Source organism: Alligator sinensis, unplaced genomic scaffold (genome assembly GCF_000455745.1).
Source record: "Alligator sinensis unplaced genomic scaffold, ASM45574v1 scaffold465_2, whole genome shotgun sequence".
NCBI classification, from domain to species: Eukaryota; Metazoa; Chordata; order Crocodylia; family Alligatoridae; genus Alligator; species Alligator sinensis.
This window is the reverse complement of record NW_005842468.1, coordinates 154887-166099: the sequence shown is the minus strand read 5'-3', so window position 1 is coordinate 166099 and position 11213 is coordinate 154887. Positions and strand designations below refer to the sequence as shown.

The 11213-nt window shown below is 45.2% G+C and overlaps 1 long non-coding RNA gene across 1 annotated transcript; it reads right to left on the bottom strand.

The window, feature by feature from the left end:
- Nucleotides 1-5484: 5484 nt before the first annotated feature.
- On the bottom strand, nucleotides 5485-10544 carry LOC102374586. The gene is made up of 3 exons (XR_324673.1): nucleotides 10496-10544; nucleotides 5741-5775; nucleotides 5485-5598 (listed from the first exon to the last, which is right to left on the bottom strand). It is a non-coding gene; the product is annotated as an uncharacterized LOC102374586 (long non-coding RNA).
- Nucleotides 10545-11213: the final 669 nt, after the last annotated feature.

Below are 11213 nucleotides of genomic sequence, written 5' to 3'. Positions count from 1 at the left end.
GATATTCCAGGCTGATTCTCTTCCCAGAAAAGGTGACCTATAATTCTTCCAAAACACAAAAGTGGGAGCCACTTGGGGCTGGCAAAAATCCCTCATTACAGCTGCAGAAACTGGTGTAAGAGGAACTAAGGTGCAGGAATAGTGAAGCCACACACACACTTGGAGAAGGTGATTAGGGACAGTCAACATGGATTCATCAAGAGCAAGTCATGCCTTACCTACTTGGTTGCCTTCTATGACAAGACAAATGGCTCTGTGGATCCAGGGATAGCAGTGGATGTGATCTACTGAGACTTTAGCAAGGCTTTTGATGCAGTCTCCCACAACATTCTCACAACCGACCTAAGGAAGTCCGGGTTGGATGAATGGACTGTAAGGTGGATAGAAAACTGGCTGGATTGTTAGGCCCAAAGGGCAGTAATGACTTGATGTCTAGTTGGCAGCTGGCATCAAGTGTACCCCAGGGATCGGTCCTGGGGCCAGTTTTGTTCAGTATCTTCATCAACGACCTGGAAGATGGCATAGGGTGCACCTATGCAAGTTTGTAGATGACACCAAGCTGGGGGGAATACTAGATATGCTGGAGGGTAGGACTAGAATTCAGAGAGACCTCAATGGATTGGAGGATTGGACAAAAGAAAGCTCATAAGATTCAATAAGGACAAGTGCAAAGTCCTGCACTTATGATGGAACAATCCCATGCACCCATACAGGCTGGGATCCAACTGGCTAAGCAGCAGCTCTGCAAAAAAAGACCTGAGGGTTACAGTCGACAATAAGCTGAATGTGAGCCAAGAGTGTGCCCTTGTTGTGAAGAAGGATAACACCATACTGGTCTGCATTAGGAGGGATGTTCCTAGCAGATTAATATAAGTGTAAGTGATTATTCCCCTCTATTCTGTACTGGCAGGCCACATCTCCAGTACTGTGTCCAGTTTTGGGCCTCCCACTCCAAAAAGGATGTGTACAAATTGGAGAGAGTCCAGCAGAGGACCACAAAAATGGTTAGAAGGCTAGGGAACAGGGCTTATGAGTTTTGCAGAAACTGCAAATTTGGTAGGTCTATGAAAAGGCAGGAAAACGGGGACGGGGGAAGGAAGGGAGCTGCAAACAGAGGCAGGAAGCCCTGATGTGCTGAAGTACAGGAAGGGAGAGGGAAGTGGGAGGGAGCAGGAGGAGATTTTTGTGGTGGAGCTGGCAGCCCCTCCCCATGCCTCTGATTGGCTGAGGGGTCTCACAAGTCCCACCCCTTCCCAGAGATTGACAAATAGCCATCTATCAACCTCCAGGGAGGAGCTGGAGAGGCCCCTCCCTTCCTCTGATTCTGAGGGGCCCCAGCAGCCCTTCCCCTCCCCAGAGGTTGATAGGTGACCATCTGTCAATCCCCACGGAGAGCCAGAAGAGCCCCACCATGCCTCTGATTGGCCAAGGGGCACCAAAAGTCCTATCCCTCCCTGGAGATTGACAGGTGGCCACCTGTCAATCTTTGGAGAAGGGTGGGACTTCTGGGGCCCCTCGGCCAATCAGAGGCATGGGTGCAGTGGCGCTCCACTATGAAAATGACACCCAACACCATGCCAGGACTGTGACTTTGGAGGCAGCCTCTATGAATTAGGTAGGTCTCTACTTAGGAGGGAGGCTGAGGGATTTGGGTTTATTCAATCTGGAGAAGAGAAGACTGAAGGGTGGATTTAATAGCAGCCTTCAGCTACCTGAAGGGTGGGTGGTTCCAAAGAGGATGGAGCTAGACTGCTCTCAGTGGTGGCAGCTGACAGAACAAGGAGCAATGGTCTCAAGTTGCAGCAAGGGAAGTTGAGGTTGGATATTAGGGAAAATCTCTCTCATTAGGAGGGTGTTAAAGCACTGGAACAGGTTATCTAGGAAGGTGGTGGAATCTCCATCCTTGAAGGTTTTTAATACCTGAGTAGACAAAGCCTTGGCTGGGAAAATATATTTGGGGCTGGTTCTGCTTTGAGCAGGGAGGTAGACTAGGTGACCTCCTGAGCTCCCTCCCAACCCTGATTTCCTATGATTCTATGACAGGGAGCTGTCCTGGGACAACCTCAGGTTGTTTCTCAGGGCAAATGGCAATGCAATGAAGAGAAACTTGAGGCTCTGCAGGTCCCCTGCAGGTGGGTTTATGACACCTGGTATAAAGACTGTAGATTAAAAGGCATGAGGTTCCAAGTGGAAAAACAAGAGGGTGGCCAGAATGGCAGCTCTCAGCAGTGCCTGCAATGCTAGCATGTGCAGCAGGCGTTTAGGGAGCTCAAGCTGTTGCAGCTGCTGTGTCCCCTGTGAAAGGAAGTAAGCACTTGGCACCCTTCCACACACCCTATGTGCCCCTCCACAGTGCACAGGGCACCAAAACTCTTAGTTATGCCTCTGGTTGTTAGCTTTCTGTCTTGCTACAGTTTGTGAGGCAGTCTGAAAAATGACAGATGTAGAATACACTGCATTTAATAACATATAATCAGTATTTATGGTGCAGCATCACTTACAGTGTAATCACGTTAATTTTATTCAGGCAGTTGAAGTGGCAAATCAGATAAAAGGAGGATATAAACAAAAGACTTAATTCACAAGGGAGATTGAGGGGTTGTAATGCTAACTTTGAAGCACCCTGATGCTGATAGAAAGCAACAATGCTGAGTTGGAGGCCCAGGCTCTCTTATACAATGCACTGTAGAGTTAGGCACCTAGAGGAAGGTATTCGCATAAGCCATCCATCCAAATGGAGAGCTGCCATTAGGAAGCTGAAAAGAGGGAACTCTAAGCCAGGGATAGGCAAAATACAGCTTGCAGGTCAGATCCAGCCCAGAGGCAGGCAGCAGCACTGCGCAGCGGACCCTGGGCAAGCTGCGCTCAGGCCCCTGCCTCTTCTGGCAGGCAGTGCGGGCAGCAGATCTGGCCTCCGCTGGTGGTGTAAAGGACGCTGGGCAGCAGCAGCCCCACCTGCCTGGTGCCACAGGGGATGCTAGGCAGAAGCAGCCCTGCCCGCCTGCTGGGCAGTGCATGGCACCAGCAGAGGCCAGAGCTGACACCCGAGCTCCCCTTCAGCAGAGGCGGGGGCCCAAGCGTGGCTCACCCAGGGACTGCCATGTGGTGCTGGGCAGGTGGGTGGGTGGGGCCGCTTCCATCCTGCATCCCCCTACAGCACCTGGGAGATGTAGTCTGGCCATACAAGTATTGGGCAAACTGCGCTTGGTCCCCAGCCTCTGTTGGGAGGTGCCACCTAGGGCCTATGGAGCCAGACTGCATCTCCCAAGCATCATGGGGAACATTAGATGGAAGCAGCCCTACCTGCCTGGCAGGCCCTGGGTAAGCTGTACTTGGGCCCTGGCACCTCTGGTTCTGGCTGCCACACAGTGCCAGGTGGGCAAGTGGGGCCACTTCTGCCCAGCAGCTACTGAGGCCCACTCATGGCTTGTCCAGTCCCTGCCCATGAGAGATGGAGCCTGGCTGTGGGTCTCCGTGCTGTCCCACCCCACCCTGCCATCAGGGCTACTAGGAACCGTGGGGTGGGGGCATGCACACCAGGAGCCCCTATGGCAGGGTGGGACAGCGTGGAGGCCTGCAGCCACGTTTCATCCCCTGTCTCTCAGCTGCAGACATGGCCAGTAGGTGCAAGCTCCAGGCAGCAGGGGAGGCAGTCGTGTGTGTGTGTGTGTGTGTGCGCGCGTGTGCGCACGCATGTACATGCATATGTGTGTGTGTGTGTGTGGCCTTCAACTCACCCAAACTCATTGCATGGCCCTCCAGCCCAAATAATTGCCCACCCCTGCTCCTCAAAAGGTAGCAAAATAACTAAATCTGGGTTGGACGAAGGTGTATCAATCCCCTCTGTGTTCACAACCATTGATCCTGTTTTGGAGTTCGGTGCCTAAAGGATGTGAGCCCACAAAAACCCAAGGAAAAGCCCTAATACTTAGCAGCTTCAAAATTAGAGCACTTTAATATTTGTGTCCTGAATACCAAGATATAGAGTCAGTCAATAGGGCTTACTGCGAGAGATACAACCCAGAATATCCAATAGCCCAGAGTTTGGGGTCATTATGAGAAGTGGGTAATGGGTTCAAAATGTTTTTCCAATCAAACAGATGAAAAGGGATTTAAATCAGTCTCCCATATTCTAGACGAGTCTCCTAATTATTAGCTTGTTAGGTATAAGGAGCCCAGTAGGATCATTTCCTCTTCATGTTCTGTGAGAGAAAGGCCTCATCTGGCTTATGACTATGGATCCCATGAGGCAACTGGGTGCTAGATGTTACCATGCTAAGCTTAAATCCCCGTGGTAGATGTAACTTTTAGTGACTTTAAGTGCCTACAGTATTTACTTGAGAAACCAATTAGGCTTACTCTGCACATAGTTTTAGTACCAATCTGATTATTTCAAGTTGGAGTATGGCTTTTTACCAAAGTAAGTTTACCACATCTAATAATATTTAAAAAGTGCTTTCTAATTATTTAGTTTATTAACCATTTCTTTTGGGAATAAGCTATAACAGTATAAGCACCTTTTATACCCATATAACTGCATCCAGTCTAGGGACTTATACTTCATTATCTGCATCAGTAGCACAACATTTGTTTGTAGACAAGGGCCCACCACACTAGCCCATCAGGCTGATAGGATTAAGGCACACTGAACACATGGCAGTATTGTGGCCACCTTTGAGTCCCGAGCCCAAGTGACCAGGTTTCCGTATACAACTAGGTTAACTAGAGGTATCTTTAGCAAAAGCCCAAAGTGACGCTGAAATCTACACCTCTGAATCCGTAGAAAAACACCTAGAAAACACTGAATCCATAGAAAAACTATTCTAGCATCACATCCTCTGTGGGCAGATAGCCACTGGTAAATCAGCACACCTTATTAAATCAGCCTTAAATTAAAGTGCTTTATATTGATTTAGCCTAAGGTAATACTTTAAAATCTAAACTAATTTAGTAAAAATTCTGCAACTTCTGTATATGAGCAAAGCCTAAGTTATGATCACGCATTATGAGGCAATGACTTTTATTCTGAATTGACTATGAAAAAAACCCCAAACCTCATGGTTTACCAGATGCTAGAAACAGATGTACTCTCCTCAGTTCTCTTTCAAACTGCTATGAATGGTAATTCTGCAGCACTAGGTTTGATTCTATTCAATGAAAACAATACATTCAGCATTAAAAGTTAATCACATTTTTACATAAAAAAAACTTTTAATAAATTGCATTGTTATCATAAGTTGTCTGATGAAGAAGGCGATACAATGCAAGCGGTTGTTATTTTTTCCATGTTGCATTTATTTTTAGATGGGCTACATTTTAGAGGATGGAAATACAGAAAGAACACTGATTCAAGAAATAAGTCTTCATTTATAAATACTTGCTCAGATAGCAAAACAGAACTTCTGTTTTGCCATCACATGGCAAAGGTAGCAAATCATGTAAATCTGTGTGTAGATAGCTCCTCCCAGTTTTCGGGGGGGGGGGGTTCTACTTGCTTCTGCTTTTGTAAAATGAGAGCAAATTTCTCCACAGGGAACAGAGTTTCAGACATCAATAACAGCAAAGAAAAGAACTGTACTGTATAGAGCCTTCGAAATACTGTAATAAAAGACAAAAGAAAATGACACGGTAGAGAAAAATGAAATGCTGAAATGTGGTTATACACTTTTTGACATTACAGATTTTCAACATCTTTCATTTTTCACTATTTTTAAATCTTCAGGGATGAATCATGACTTACCTTACATACAAGGGTTGTTCAGGAGAAAGCAGAAGCTGTAAAGTAATAAAAGAAAGATCGGTAACAGACATGTACCTGAGTCAATTTGAGGAGATAAAGAAAACAGGCGTATAATATGAAGTAGGTAAACTTAGGAGAGAGAAACCAGAACAAATAAGTTGAGAAATGAGAAAAACATTTTCTGAGACTATGTTCATTACTATAGTGATAATTTTCAGAAGCTAAATATAATGAACGTTATAGAAAGTGCACCAAAACTTTTCAAGATTGTAACCTACAGATAAACTGAAACTTAGTTTGTAAGCTATTGTGTCTGCTGTGGTACAGCCTTACCAAGAGAATGGAAAGCAAGCTCAGGTCCTAATTGAAATATCATTCTTGGATAGAAACTTTTAAATAAATAGCTTATTTTTAATGCCATAAAATAATTAAGTTACTCTAATAGCATAAATCCTATATATAATGTAATTGAAATGTGTTGCATGAAATAAGGAAAAATAAAATGGAAATATATATGCCTCTTTGAATATCTACCCCAAATGTATCCTGTAGTTTCATGAAAAAGACTACAATCTAGAAGGTTTCTGTCATTAGATCTCTGGGTTCTCCTCAATGGTGGTTAATATATCACCTTAAGGATACAGATAACCTAGCTGTCTCATATTTACTTTGTAAGTCAAAAGAACAATCCCACCACTAGACTATATCATTTACACTCTCATTCTCTTTCACCTAATTATTCTTGAATTATTTCAGCACAGTGGTTCAACTTCAGCAAAAGGGATGAAGAATGACCCCACAGCTAAGCTTAGGCTATAGCCTTCATAGCTAAGGCTCTCTCTTGAGAGTGAAAGGTGTGGGTTCAAATCTTCTCAAACTGAGGAGGAAACTAAACCTATTCCTCACACTTCTTGAGCAAATGCTCTAGTGACTAGAATACTGTACAACAGGTGGCCATGAAGAGACTTCCTGTCCTCTTCAGTTCTTTGAAACAAGTTGCAGGCATCTCTGCTTAGGAAAGGATTTTGAACTGTGGATGGAGGCACCTGTCTGCAATCTAGATTAGGTACTTAAACTCCAGCACTTAAACTGCCCTCATCATTTCCTTATTGGATAGCTCTAGGCAGAGCCCTGTTTAACTCTTAACCAGCCAAACACAAGGACCAGATGCTTAAAAGTCTAGCCCATGGGCTTACTCTTTTGTTGAGCCTATCAGATTGGTTTTTCTTAGAAGGACTGAAGCTTAAAAACAGAGAAGAACAAAAGGATGATAAAAATTTAAATTAAAACTCTCAGTGGAGTTATTTAGGGAAACCATTCTGAAACACATGCACCTGCTAGGCTGTCTGAAGAAGTTAGTCCTCTTAGGTTACCAGCAGAGCACACAGCAAACCTTTAAGACTGAAGCGGGAGTAGACTGTTGTCATCCTCCTGTTCCTATTTACAAATGCCAAGCCCAGAAATATGATGACAAAACCTCAGTAACGTACGTGGGTCTCTGGTGCCTGGGGGCCAATGCTTGCATTTGCGCACCCCCCATCCCTCGTACCAATACTTAAAGTCACACCACGTAATAAGAACTTTGAAGGGCCTGGCTGGCAGCACCCCCCTGCCCCATGTCAGTCCGCCAGTGCAAAGCCCCTGTGGGAGACCCCATTCAGCTACTCTGAAGCACACTGGAGACAGAGATCTCAAGAGTTGCCATTAGGGACAACCCCAGAGGTTTTAGGGTTTCTGGGTTAGACATGTGCCATCAGGAGGACAGGGAGTGCTCAAGAGTGGCCCTATCTGGGAACTTTAGAACCACAGTGTAGGTACTCATACCTTCCTCTGTCATACCTGCTGAATCAGAATAAGAAATCAGACCCGCCATACAGATAAATATGGTTGATACAAAGTTTTCTCCATCCCCCGGGTTCTCAATTAAGTGTGGAGAACTTTGGACTTTTCAGAATTGCTAAAGGCATAAGGCCTAACACTTGAGAGTGTGAAGCTGAAGCAAGCAGGAAGAGAACCAGGATGCAGGTTCTAGCAGTTGACACCCCTTTTTTTCATTATTTTGTGTGCTTTGGATTTTGTAATATCTATATTTTGTAACATCTGTGTTATCACCTTAGCAGCATGTAATAGTATTTTAGATTGGTGCTTTTTCAAATCAACTGTAAATTGAAATAAATAAATATATCCTATGTCCTTCCTTCCATCCTGCTGATGCTCTTACCTTACAGTCAGCAGAGCAATTACATTTGACACTAAAATTTCTAAGGACCAGAGGACTTATTGGCAATCAAGCTAATGAAGCCTGGTAACCAATCCATCAAATTGTATATCAGCTTTTAAAATTCAAGTTCAAGCCTCCTATATTATTTTTCAGGGAAAAAAACATGTATCTGGTGAGAAAAGAGCTCTACCAAAATCACTTATGTACCTTTCTTAACATTTCAAAATTCTAGTTGATCAATAATAGCATTTTATCTGGACAGTGTTCACAGATTGATCAACCACTATGTGTTTAAAGAGGGTGCAAAAGCTGAAGTATAAAGCTGCCAAGAAAAGAAAAAGAGCTAACTTTAAACAACTTAATTGTAGAAAGCCTTCCTCCTGTTTGCTTCTTTTTTCTTCTCCTTCTTTTCTAGATTTCATATTATCAGAGTTGTTTTTCACAAAGAATTTCTGAGTTTAGGTTAAGTGATCTTGTTTTGTCATATTACTCTTGCTTATAGCTGTAATTTATTTTTACACTCTGAAGGAACAATCCAGCAGGGATTGATATTCATTTTATCAGGATTCTCTACTTTCCATTACTTTTTATTTACCTCTTTTAATTTACTTCTTGTTTAGCCTTCTCTATTTTTGTTTAATCTCCTTGAGTATCCTTTTTCTTCTGTTTTCTTTTCTTTCACTTCCTCCTTGCTCAGTTATTTAAATTTTTATTTTAGTCCCGTCTGTAGCAGAAGGCTGGCCAGACAACAGTTTTTCTGGAGGTCTGCTCTGGTAAGCCTCTCTGATTCTGTACTCCTGGTTCACCAACTCCTGACCCTGCTCAGCTTTGTTCCTGGACTCTAGCTTTTTGAATATTCCCCTTGGATCTGGTAACTTGGTCTTTGACTCTTGGCTCACAAGATTCTGGTTTTGACTCCTGGTATACTCTGACTCCAGCTGAACTTTGGCGTATCCTGACTTCAGTACTGGCTTCTGAGTCCTAACCTCGATTCAACCTGTGTTTTGAACTCTGCCCTTGGATTTCCCTTTGGATTACCTGCCCCTTGCCTTGGCCTGTGGTTTGTCTCCTCCCTTCCCCAGTGGCATAACCACTAGGATAGACTGTTCAGAATACTTACAGGTGGCCACACAGCCCAATGGTTTTTGATTAACAGATGGGTATAGCGATGGTGTAATAATAATGGAAAAGGCCTGGGAGAACGAAAGATTTCCTGGAGCAAATTCCCTTTGATGGGGTACAACTTTTAGCCTCAGCCAGATAGCGTTGATTAGTGGAATAGAACAGATGCAGACCTAGGATGAACGTCTGGAGGAGCAGAATTTCAGAAAGACAAAGTCCACTTTTCTAGAAATCTGTGTAGGCTTTGGAATCATTGGAACTGTGGTAGCAGAACATTAGCAAGAGAGATCCCTGTGCATGGAAAAGCATATAGACACTGCCATCTGGAAGTCTGCCATACCCTGTTGCAACCAGTCAGTAGCTAACAAGTTTGGCACTAACAGATCAGCTGTCAGGGCTGTTCTTATACATACACAGGCTATTTTTGGTAGAATGTTGCCTGACATTGTCAAAACATGGCAATCTGCAGGATTTTAACATACCTGGTTGGGGATCCTGAATAGTACCAAGTACCTCAACCAGGCCTCCAAGTTCTTTTGTTAGAAATAATGAGAGAACAAGGCTTGGCTGATGCCTACAGAGAGAGGGCTTGTTTCATAAGCCCAAATCCCAGTGTTCTCTATAGGCTCTGTTCTGCTTCCTGCCCTGTGCTACCTGCACAGTCTGCTGCTCCATTTTCTTCTCCCTGCCCTATCTGCTGCTATACTGCCTACACATCCCCTATCTGCCATGTGCCACTTGTGGCACTCATGCTGCAGGTTGACCACCCCTGACAGACAGTGACTTCATAGTCAGTTATAATCTACCTCATGGGTGTCAAACTCATCTGGCCCAGCAGACTGGATGAATGGTGTAGGACAGGTCCACAGGCTGGATTAGGTCAACAAACCAGCCCCATGTGCAGGATCCAGTGTGCAGGGCTAGTGTGGTGTGGGCATTGCAAAGTGCCCAGCCCAGCCCCATGTGCTGTATGCCACATGCATGCTGGAACTGACCCTATACACATGCCAGATGCCACCTGCAGTGTAGGCTGGAACCAGCCCCATGCACTGCATGCAGCGCACAGGGCTGGTCCAGCACATGCACCAGGGCCATGTCTTTGACACCCCATCCCCATCCAGCTGATACTTGCTAATCTCTGCACTTCACAGATGATAACAACCTTCCTGAACAATCCTGTTCTTCTATTGTTAGGTTTTTACTGCATCTTTTTTGTCTATTGGCTTCCTGACAATTTCTCTTGTACCCTGTTATTATTATACATACAGAGTTTTACACAATCTTTTGTTCCATCTGCTACTTAGCTCTGCTGTGTCTGCTTCTCTACCAGAGACCTGAGGAAGGGTGTGACAGGGTGCACGAAGCACCCTGTCACAAGCAGAACCAGGGAGAACTAGGAGAATGAAACTTACCTCAGGAAACTGGAGAAGCCGTGGCAAACCCCAACGTGATGCGGACGAATGAAGGCACTGGCTGGGGCCGTGGCAGATCAAAGGCTGCCACGGTAGACCCAGCTGCCAGAAATCAAACAGGGAGAAAAGAGACCAGTGCAGGAAAAAAACAAAGAGGAAGAAAGAAAAACCAGGCTGGCAAGCAAAGGAGGAACAGCTGGGTCAAGCAGGCAGCCAATAGGGAACTACCACGCGGGACCCAGCTGAGAGGAGGGAGACTTAAAGGATGCCAAGGGAACACCCAGGGAGAGATGGAAGAAGCAAGGGAGCAGAAGGAAGAAGGAGAGAAGAAGAGAGAGCAAGCAAGTGAAGGACAACTAGCAGAAGACCCCAGATCTTGCTACTTACCTGACGAGGTCCAGTTGGGAGCAAGAATTGGTGAAGAAGTTCGAGAGACCAGTGAATCTGAATCCGGGGGGTGAAGGGAACCACTCCGAGGACCCAGAAGAAGAGGAAAGCAAACCGGACTTTTACTCTCCCAGAGGGGAAAAGAGAAGAGAGAGAGGACCCCAGCCACAAGAGGGTGATGTGGAGGGAACCAGAGGAAAAGGTAATTGTCTTGGGACCCGTGCAGGGCAGAACGGGGCAAGCAGCCACTAAGACCCGGGCTGTAGATACGAGCCTTTGGGTCAAGCTAACAATGAACCTTAGCGGCAGTCAACATCACCTGGAACATCAG